The sequence below is a fragment of the Canis lupus genome, chromosome 7, assembly GCF_011100685.1.
Source record: "Canis lupus familiaris isolate Mischka breed German Shepherd chromosome 7, alternate assembly UU_Cfam_GSD_1.0, whole genome shotgun sequence".
Lineage (NCBI taxonomy): Eukaryota > Metazoa > Chordata > Mammalia > Carnivora > Canidae > Canis > Canis lupus.
Genome location: NC_049228.1, coordinates 49,361,708 through 49,371,671, shown reverse-complemented (window position 1 = coordinate 49,371,671; position 9,964 = coordinate 49,361,708).

Below are 9,964 nucleotides of genomic sequence, written 5' to 3'. Positions count from 1 at the left end.
TGCTTCCAGACCATAATTGGCCATGAGTAACTGCAACCACAGAAAGTGAAAACCTGGATAAGAGAGGGCCAGTTGTACAACTGAAACTAATGTTTAGTTCACAAGCTTCTTGGGAGCTTCCTGGTGTAATCTGAAACTGGCCCCAGTTTTTGCAGAATAAGGAGAGACTGAAGAAACAGGTAGGCCACTCCAGATTGGAGGTGGCAGTTTTAACAAGCAAGAGAACTTACATATAAGGCTTGTCTTGCATGGCCAAAAGATGAGTACACTTCAAATCTGCCTCCGAAATCTCAAACTTTATGTAGAGGCCTTGACTGGGTTCAATCACATATACCATCCAGATGGTCTCAATGCCACATCACTATCTCAAGGCTATGTCCATAGAGCAACTTCTGGGAGTGGATAAGGCAGTGGAATGCACATTCCCGGGTAGGGGAAAGGGTTGGGAGCCTGTGACTGCTGGGGTCCAGCTCACGGGTCAACTAGTGGTTACATGCTCTTGAAGACTTCTTCCAGCACATTAATATTATATGTCAGTTAGATCTCAACAATACTAACCAAAGACACTGGCTCTGGTCCCAAATCTACTGTAGTGGAACTTAGGGGAGACTATAAAACTTTATTTTGAACACTCTGTGATTCTTATGAGCAGTCCAATTTAGTGAAACGATGATTGAGGAATACAATTGGTTGCAAGTAATGGAATAGCCAGCTGACAAAAGCTCAAGCCTGAAGGTATTTATTTATTTAATTACTTGTTTTTACCCCAGGTCTGGAAGTAGTTGGCCACTGACATTAACCCTATAGCTTAGAGATATCATTAAGAGACCGAGGTACATGTAATCTTCCCACTCCTGCATCCTTAGCTAATGACTACTGGCCTCATACTTTGAATCAGAAGCTATCACAAAACGGCCACCTCAATCCAGATCTGGAGTCCTCATTCAAGGCAGAAAAGAGGACAGAGAAAGGAATAGAGTTTACTCCCTTTTCTCAGAAAAGCTACTTTCCCCAAAAACTTCTTCAGTAGTTTCATTTAGGTCCCATTGGAAAATACAGTGTGAATGGACCACTACTAAATTAAAATGAAGCCAGGAAAACAAATATTAAACTCTCTCTAGTAAAGACAAGCAAAGGAGAAGAAAATTGGGAATAATGTTGAGTCAGGCAAACTATAGTGAGTCTACGACATTGATTTAGATCAATTTTAGAATTTTATGGATGAAGAATCTGGGGCTTTCGAGATGATGTGATTTGTTTGCAGCACGAAAAGGATTACAGTAACACTCTGTTGGCTTCGACTCAGTGAATTATCCTCTGAGCTACCTTGACACCACACCTGTTCTATAAAGGTTTTCAATAGTATCCTGCGAAATATGAGTTTTTCTGTTTCCTACTCCAATTCCAAGTCACAAGATTGTAAACACATTGTACCTTATTGATAACAGGGATTCCTGAATCCAATGCCAGGTTAATTAAATCACAAGACTGGAGTCAGATCTAGATTTTTTTTTTTAAGATTTTATTTATTTATTCATGAGAGACACAGAGAGAAAGAGAGGCAGAGACACAGGCAGAGGGAGAAGCAGGCACCATGCAGGGAGCCCAATGTGGGACTCGAGCCGGGTCTCCAGGATCAGGCCCTAGGCTGAAGGCAATGCTAAACCACTGAGCCACCCGGGTTACCCCAGATCTAGATATTTTTAACACATGATTATGAATTTTTCAAACTTTTGGATAAGCTGGCTCTGTGAGATTTCACACAGAAAAGGCAGAACCAATCAACAATCTTTATTTTGCATCTATTATTGACCTCAGGAAAATGATCTTCACACTTAAAAGGATAGGATAGACTTGATTAAGAGAAAATCAAAACTTTGGAAGTGAGTTATGGATGGTTGCTTTAAATAATTTCAGAGTTCTAAGAACAAATGAATTACTTAATAGGAAAAAAAGGAATCTGTAAAATGTCGAGGTTAGTAATTTTGGGAAAAGAATCACAGACAATTAATAAGGTGGTGAAAAAGCAGAAATGGGACAATATTCCATAAATAAAATTTTCCCAGAGATCAGTATTTAATATTCTTCCTACTTAGAGTTCTAAAAAATATTGACCTGGAACTCTAAGGTAGATTATTAAAAGACAATGTAAAAAGATTTCAAAAAAAGAAAAAGTGATGATTAAGGTACCACTCAAATTCCCTATGAAGATATTACATTTTTCAACAAGCCATCTGTGATAGGATCTATGACATGCTTAGAGAAGCTAAGAGAGAAATTAAGCTAAAAGTAAGGCATGGAAGAGCATGACAAAGAAAAACATATTTGTAGTTTTTTGTTTTCTGTTTTAAGATGACCCCAAGAACTAAATGTTCATATTTCAAGGTATTTGAACTTTTAAAAAAAGTCATCTTATTTTCTGCCTGTACATAATTTAAAATCAAAGCTAAATTTCTCTTTGAATCTTATTTTTATGCCGACTATCATTTCTCATTTCTAAATTGTTTAACTACAATTTTTAAAGTAGTACTTATGGAAATCTTTTTTCTTCTAATACATCTCATATTATAAAGAGAGACTTCAGAATAATTATAAAGCATTGGCAATGAGTGGGGCAGGTGTGCCATAAAATTGGGCACAGTTGTGTCATCTTTATGATATTTTAAACGATTTTTCATTGACTTCATCTTAAAATATGCTATTCTTGTTTGGAGAGCAAATGCTATTTAAAAGCATTCATTGCCTTGTTTTCAAGAATGTTTCCTTAATAATATCTGTTCTGATAGGTTATAGGGAATTAAATTATAAGTCTTTACTCTGACATGATTGTGTTTTATAAATAAGAAAAATTCTGGTGGTGCCTGGGTGGCTCCGTTAGGTGTCGAACTCTTGATTTCAGCTCAGGTCAGTCTTAGGGTCATGAGATCGAGCCCCACATCTGGCTCTGCACTCAGCACATTGTCTGCTTGTCTTTCTCCCTCTGTTTCTTCCCTCCACCCTGCTCACTTTCTCTAAAATGAGTAAATAAAATCTTTAAAACTATACAAGAAAAATTCTGAAATGTATATAGTTAGAAAAAAAGCTAATTTTAAATACCACTTGGTTTTTGTTTTAATACAAATTTACCACATATGATAGGTATATACATATTTTTATTCTTTCTTCTGTGGGTGCACATAGGTGTATGCGCAGGTATGCATAGGAGAGCAAGAAAGTCTTAAAAAGACATATGGATAATACTCGGATAACATGCAGCTTCTTCACTCAATTCAGTGGGGCTATATTTAAAACAATTAGGTAACTATTACATTAATTAAGTGAATGATATATTAACTACTTTGTTTTATTTTATTTTTACTCTCTTTAATGGGAAGCAGTGATTTTCATATTTTTTAATGTATTGCATGAAAACTTAGGCAGGATTAGATCGATTTTGATCAAGCATGTTAACTTTAATTCAGGATTCCACTAATAGGAAGATATATATTCATGATTTTTAAAATACTTAGAATATACAGAACTACAATATGAAAACATAACTTAGTATGAACTCACCATCCAAAGTCTAACTTTGCTAGTGTCTTCATGTTTGTTCTTCTACTTTTTCTGCAGTGAACATAAAACTAACTTCATACCATTAGTAGTGTTTTGTCATCTGCTTATGTCTTTCTTATTTTTATTTTAAAAATAATTTTAGGAGAGATGGGATTTCAGGGACCCCAAAGTGCTAGGGTCTAGCAGAAATATTGGATAAGGACCTCTGGGTGTCAATCCTATTTTCATTCCTTTGATTGCAAGTGGTCTTGCTGGTGCTGACCTCAGATCAAGACCAGGAGGGCCCAATATTGGAAACACCACCCTAAACAGAAGGTATAGAGTTTAAGTCTAAACTCTTCTGGAATGGTACAGAAACAAGGGTATACAAAGTCAGTGGCAAAGCAAGAATTTAGCTCCTTGATCATTCAGCATTAGGACCCTTCCTGGGTGGAGAATGTTTGGCACTGGCTTTCCTTGAAGAGAGCCCAGAGCAAGGGATAAGTTGCACTAAGGCAGGGTATGCTAGTTCCTTGTCTGTGCTATCACCTCATTCTCCTTCAGTTCTGCCTCCTGGGTAATAGAGGACATCCTTAGAGCAGGTATCATCTCTTTCCTCAGTTCTGCAACCCATATGTAATGCTGCACGGTGTACCGAACATGGTTTCATGAGAATGTAGTTACATGTTTGCCTTGTTGTAGAGATGCATGCTATTGATAGACATTCTGGTAATTTTCAGGGTTTTTTTATTACAAATAATTAATTGTATGTGAAACTTTCTTGTACATATATTTATGTATCTGCAGGGTAAATTCCTAAAGCAGAGTTGCTTATATGTTTGCAACCCATTTTAAATTTTCGAATGAGGTATGCTCGTTTTAAATTTTGATAGAGACCCTATATTTGATTTGCACACCATCATGAAATAACACAGGTTGCAAGACATTTAAAAGAAGACTGAGAAGACTCAGAGAGTGAACTATTTAAGTGGTACACAGTTAACCAATTCACAATTAATAAAAATTATAAACAAGCTGAAATCTTCCACATTATTATTACCTATTCACCATTAAAGTTCACCATTTATTTGCATTTTAAGTGCATGTATGACACATCTCTAAGCCCAATTAATCAGCTGGCATCTTTGGTTAATGTTGATTTTAGTTAAAATGTGAAATTCCCTCATAATAGCACAAAGCCAGACAAATAGAGAAACATGTTTAGCACCATGCAAATTAATGAAAGGTCATAGGCAAGACCCACAAAATAATTAAACCAGGTTAAAGGAGCCATGATTTGGGAGACTAAGAATTTTAATTAAAACTGTTATTGAGTTCAAATGAGGGGGTTCTGTCTGTAATTAGTGAGTAATATCTTTCTGCATTAATCAACATCACCAAAAACTGCCTAAATTAACACTTTGCTTTTCCTATATTGCTTCAAGTTTGCGGGGTTAGTGGGGAGTAAGTTATATAAAAAAGTAATTAAGATTAGAAGGACACTTTTAAAAATCTTGCTTTTCTACTTGATTTAATCTTGTGTACCATACTTGACAGTGGTGAATTAACACATATTTATTGAATACTGGCTACAAAAGAGTCATGGTTGGAACTACAAAGAAGGTTTAGCTGCCACTTACAAAGGACGTATGATGTGATAGGCACTGAATTAGGCATTTTATAAACATTGTCTCCCCCCCCACACACACAGGAATCTTTTTATAGTTGAACCAACCTTTTTTTCAGAAGAAACGAATGATTTACCCAAGGACTTAGCAATAAATTACAGTGGAGATCCTGAAAATTAGATTGGAGAATATGGCTTAGATGTGCAGTCCTAATGGACCCTACCATGGAGACACTGATCTGCCCTACTCAGTCACTGTCAGGGGTGGACAACCACCATCCTTCGTGCCTACCTCATGCCTGACAGCAGACCAGAGCACACCCTCTGACAGCAAGTGGATGTGAGAGCAGGAGAGAACCCTCTGAGGTAACTGTTCACCAGACAAGTAAGGGACTCATTCCTTGGGGAACACTGAATGATAGGTAGGGGGAGAGGGCAAGAAAGTTGCTGTTACATGTCCTTTGAAAACTGGAAACCAAGAATGTAGAAGTACATCACTAACAGATTTTGGATTCAAACTAGGGTACTGTTCCCTGTCCATAGGACCATAATCTCCTCCAAAGGGAAAGAGACATGCATACAGATCTCATTCCAGATCTTTCTGTTAAATAATGCACCTCACTTTTGGCCTTGGCTTAGTCTCCAGCCTGGGAGCCCAATTTTACAACTAGTGGGTCTGATGCTGAGGTGTTTGGGGCATGAAAAAAAAAAAGAGCTCTGGAGGATTACACGGGGCTAGAGTTTCAGGATTCTCTTACTGACAAATTATTCTTGAAGGTTTTTTTCCCAGAAGCAACATGGTGCTTCACTTCACATATTGAAACAGTTCACAGGAACTGAAAACAATAAGCTTTTCCCATTCCTTTCGTCCTCTCACCCTCCTTTCCTCCCTTCCTTCCATTTATCCAACAAATATTCACTAAATGTCTGCTATTTGCTGAGGCCGAAACATTTAATATTGCTTAACACTGAGGCTCATCTTTTATGAAGGCCTGTATAATTTCTCATGAATCCTAATATTTCTCTTCTCCACAACAATCTCACCTTTGTTATTTCATCAAAACGTTGGTTTCTTTAAGCAGCTGTTAAATTGTTTGAAACCCTATAAAAAGGATTGTAAAAGTGGATTAACATCAGCCCATTTCCCCCTGTTGAAGATCTGTATTAATGCTTCATATGAGTAAAACGAAACTCTAACCTCAGATATATTCCAATTATTTTGTTATTTGGGGAAATTTTGCTGTTTTGCTTTTGTTTTGACAATGATGAGGCTATGTTGCATTTAGAAAAACAATTTTTGGGACAGATTTTTGAAAAAATATATATATACACATATATACATATGAAAATTTAAAAATTGAGGCATCTTATTTTTTGCTGGCACTATCTCTCTGCTTCATTAAGGCTATATTTCTTCATCCTTGCCCAGGAAAACTGCTCCTATCTCCAAAGGCAAGTTTGAAATTCTATTAAACTTAAATTGCTCAGTTACTGCAGGATTCAGACATGCATGCATGTGTGCTTGTACCACACCCCCCACCTTCCACACTGCCCCCACACATGTATTTTGGAAAAAAAGTGAGAGCCAAGTGGTAAAAAGGCATAATACATAAAAGAGAAAATGAAATTTAAAAAGAAGAGGAGATAACAACCTGAGAAAAGGAGCACCAGAGAACAAGGGTGTGTTAATGCACAGTCAGCTTTTGAATTGAGAAGTCTGAAAGAGCAAATAGCTTCTGAAGCAAATACGCATGACACGACTATAGATTTCTGGATAATTAGGCATGAGAAATGGTAAGTGATATATTCACCTACTGCATTTATGTTCTTTTTAAGGTAACCAGGAGTTTTTCTTTTTTTTTTTTTTTTTCTTTTTTCAGAAGATGGTTTTAGGCATGGGTGAGGATAAAACTGAAAAGAGTGATACAGATTCTTCTAAAATAGTTTTTGGCCAAAAAATAAAAATAAAAAAAGATTTTGGACAAAAACAGGTCGATTAATTTGACTGCTGAAGTGGCCTCCTAAGTTTCACTGAGTACCCAACATAAGGTACAGATTTCTTAAAGGACTCAAGTTACTTCTTTGATTTTTGAGTTTCAGGAACATATATCAATAGAAGTACAGAAGTACAGAAATATTTATTCTTACATTTCTTTTTTTTTTAAGATTTTATTTATTTATTCATGAGAGACACAAGTAAGACACAAGCAAGTACAGAAGGAATGGCTGAGAGGATTGGCTTTGCTGTCAAAGATTGGCTGATGTTAGAGTTGGAAGGCTCATTGGTTTCTAGTATGCAGACTCTCACTGCCTGCCATATGACTTCTTCATACACAGGAGCATAAGATAGGGAGTCCTGCCCCCTTTGTGAACTGGTCATTGGTCTATCATGTTTTTTCCCCCCATTGGTGCCCTGAAAATATTTATTTCAGGCAACTGCCCCTATTTTAGCTAATCTTCTCTATAAACACTCTGTGACACACTACAAACTACAATAAATCAATCATGCTTTTACAAAATATCTATTAGTATTAATTGACTAGTTCCATCCTTGAAGCAGCTTCAACATTCTAAACGTGTTAGGAGCTCTAGTGAACAAATGAGAACATAAAATCTAGTCTTCAGCAATTTCCGGATTAATCTCTTATTAGAGAAACCAGAGTAGATACAAGACCTAGACAAAAGTGAATGCTATGTAGTGGTGAAGAATTTTGGATAAGCAACTGGAATAGTCAAAGTCTGGAATCCTTAGTGTTTCCAAAAAACGTCATCTGGGCATTTTCCTGGGAGGCTCTAATGGTACCCATCCAAAGATCTGCTCTACATGCTTTTGTTCAGAGACAGTAAACTGTAAGTGAAAGTATGTATTATTGATACTCACAGGAGGAAAACTAGCCATTGCTATCTGCTGTCCACTTCTCTTCTCCTGCCCACCAAGTCCGAGCTGGATTCGTCCACTGTTCAAGCCTCCTAGGGACATTTTCTGAAGTATTCCATGCTGTTCTGTCCCTTTCATGGTTCTATGACCTCTCTGCATGGCCGAGATTTTTCCTTATTATAGGGCAGTGAATAGCTCCCAGGGTAGAGTGTTGTCTCTTTTGTCCCCTCCTTTCATTCACATATGGGCATATTCCTTCATTCACTCCCCCAGTGAGCACCCATTAAGAACCTTCTATAAGCAGGTACTAGATTCTTGGGATACACCAGGGAACAAAAGAGATAAAGAGCTGAACCTTTGAGGAGTTTAAGTTCTAGCAAAGGGAAACAGACTGCTAATAATAAACATACTAAAAGATCTATGTAGCATGGAGAATTGAACCATTTAATGGAAAACAAATGGGAGGGGAGTGAGCAGAAGGAAGGAGGAGCAACAGGTTGCATATTAAACAGGGTTGTCAGTAGAGGCCTAATTGAACATCTAAGATCTGAGAAAAAAAGAAGCATTAAGAGGCCAGGAGGGTTGAAGCAGGATGAGCAAGGAAGAGCATCAAGACAAATGAGGTCAGAGAGGGAAGAGAGGAGACACATGATGTAGATGTAGGATTTTATAGCTCTTTGTAAGGACTTTGAATTTTATTTTCAGAATTTGCTTAATCTATAAATCCATATTATGAAATAAAGCTTTGAAAAAAAATCATACTAATTTGCAGACTAATTTTGTTTGTTTATACAAAAAACATATGACATTTTTTCCCTTCTGATTTGTGACATGAACTGATTTCAAAAACCTATTCTCTATACCTGAATTAAAATAAAAATTTTATCTTTTGAATTTAGGGGAAAAAATAACCTTAGAACTATCCTCAAAAATATTTATTCTTAAAAAAATATTTATTCTTACATTTCTTTTTTTTTTTTTAAGATTTTATTTATTTATTCATGAGAGACACACAGAGAGAGCCAGAGACACAGGCAGAGGAGCCCCACGTGGGACTCGATCCCAGGATTCCAGGATCATCCCCTGGGCCAAAGGCAGGCACAGAACTGCTGAGCCACCCAGGCATCCCCTATTCTTGTATTTCTTCAACAACATCCAAGAGAAGGACTGATTGTACTAAATCTATGCCTGACCCCGTCACTCTCTACCTTAAATTCTAACTAGGGTTGTAATGGCTGATGAATGGCTCCACAGCTCAAGTAAAAACAATGGGTAAAAGTTATAAGACCAATAGTCACAGTTAAACACTGGACAAGGCATCTCAAGAGGTCTAAATATGGAATACAAAGCAGGAATCTCCTCAGTAGTGAATATATTTAAACAGAAGCATGGTGACCCTCTAACAAAAATTTAGAAGGACAATTCCTATCTTGCCAAATGGATGGCGAAGACTACTTCTTAAGAATTCTAGAATTTCAACAGACTTTTCTTGAATATTTATTATGAATCGATATTTCTAAGAACATTCTATATAGATTATCTCATATAATCCATACTACTCTCAAATCTTTTAGTCTGGTAAAATCCAGACTACTGTGCCTACTTTATAGGAGAGGCAAATGTTAGTGTCCAATTTTATAAAACTAGTGAATTAAAGGGGCAGTATATAAATTCATATTGGTTTTATTCTAAATCCTCTGTATTTTTGTTGTTGTTGTTATTCCTTCCATACCAGCTCTTAGAAACCAGAATCTGAAAATAGTCTACAATCTAACCTTTATCTGATTAGTACTTTACTTATTTCCAGAATCCATTCTGCTCAGTAGTCATATATTAAGTTCCTCACATGCTCAAGACATTGTTCTAGTGCTTTGAGACACAAGTGGAAGACAGACATGGAAGATAATCATTACAAGTAGATGATT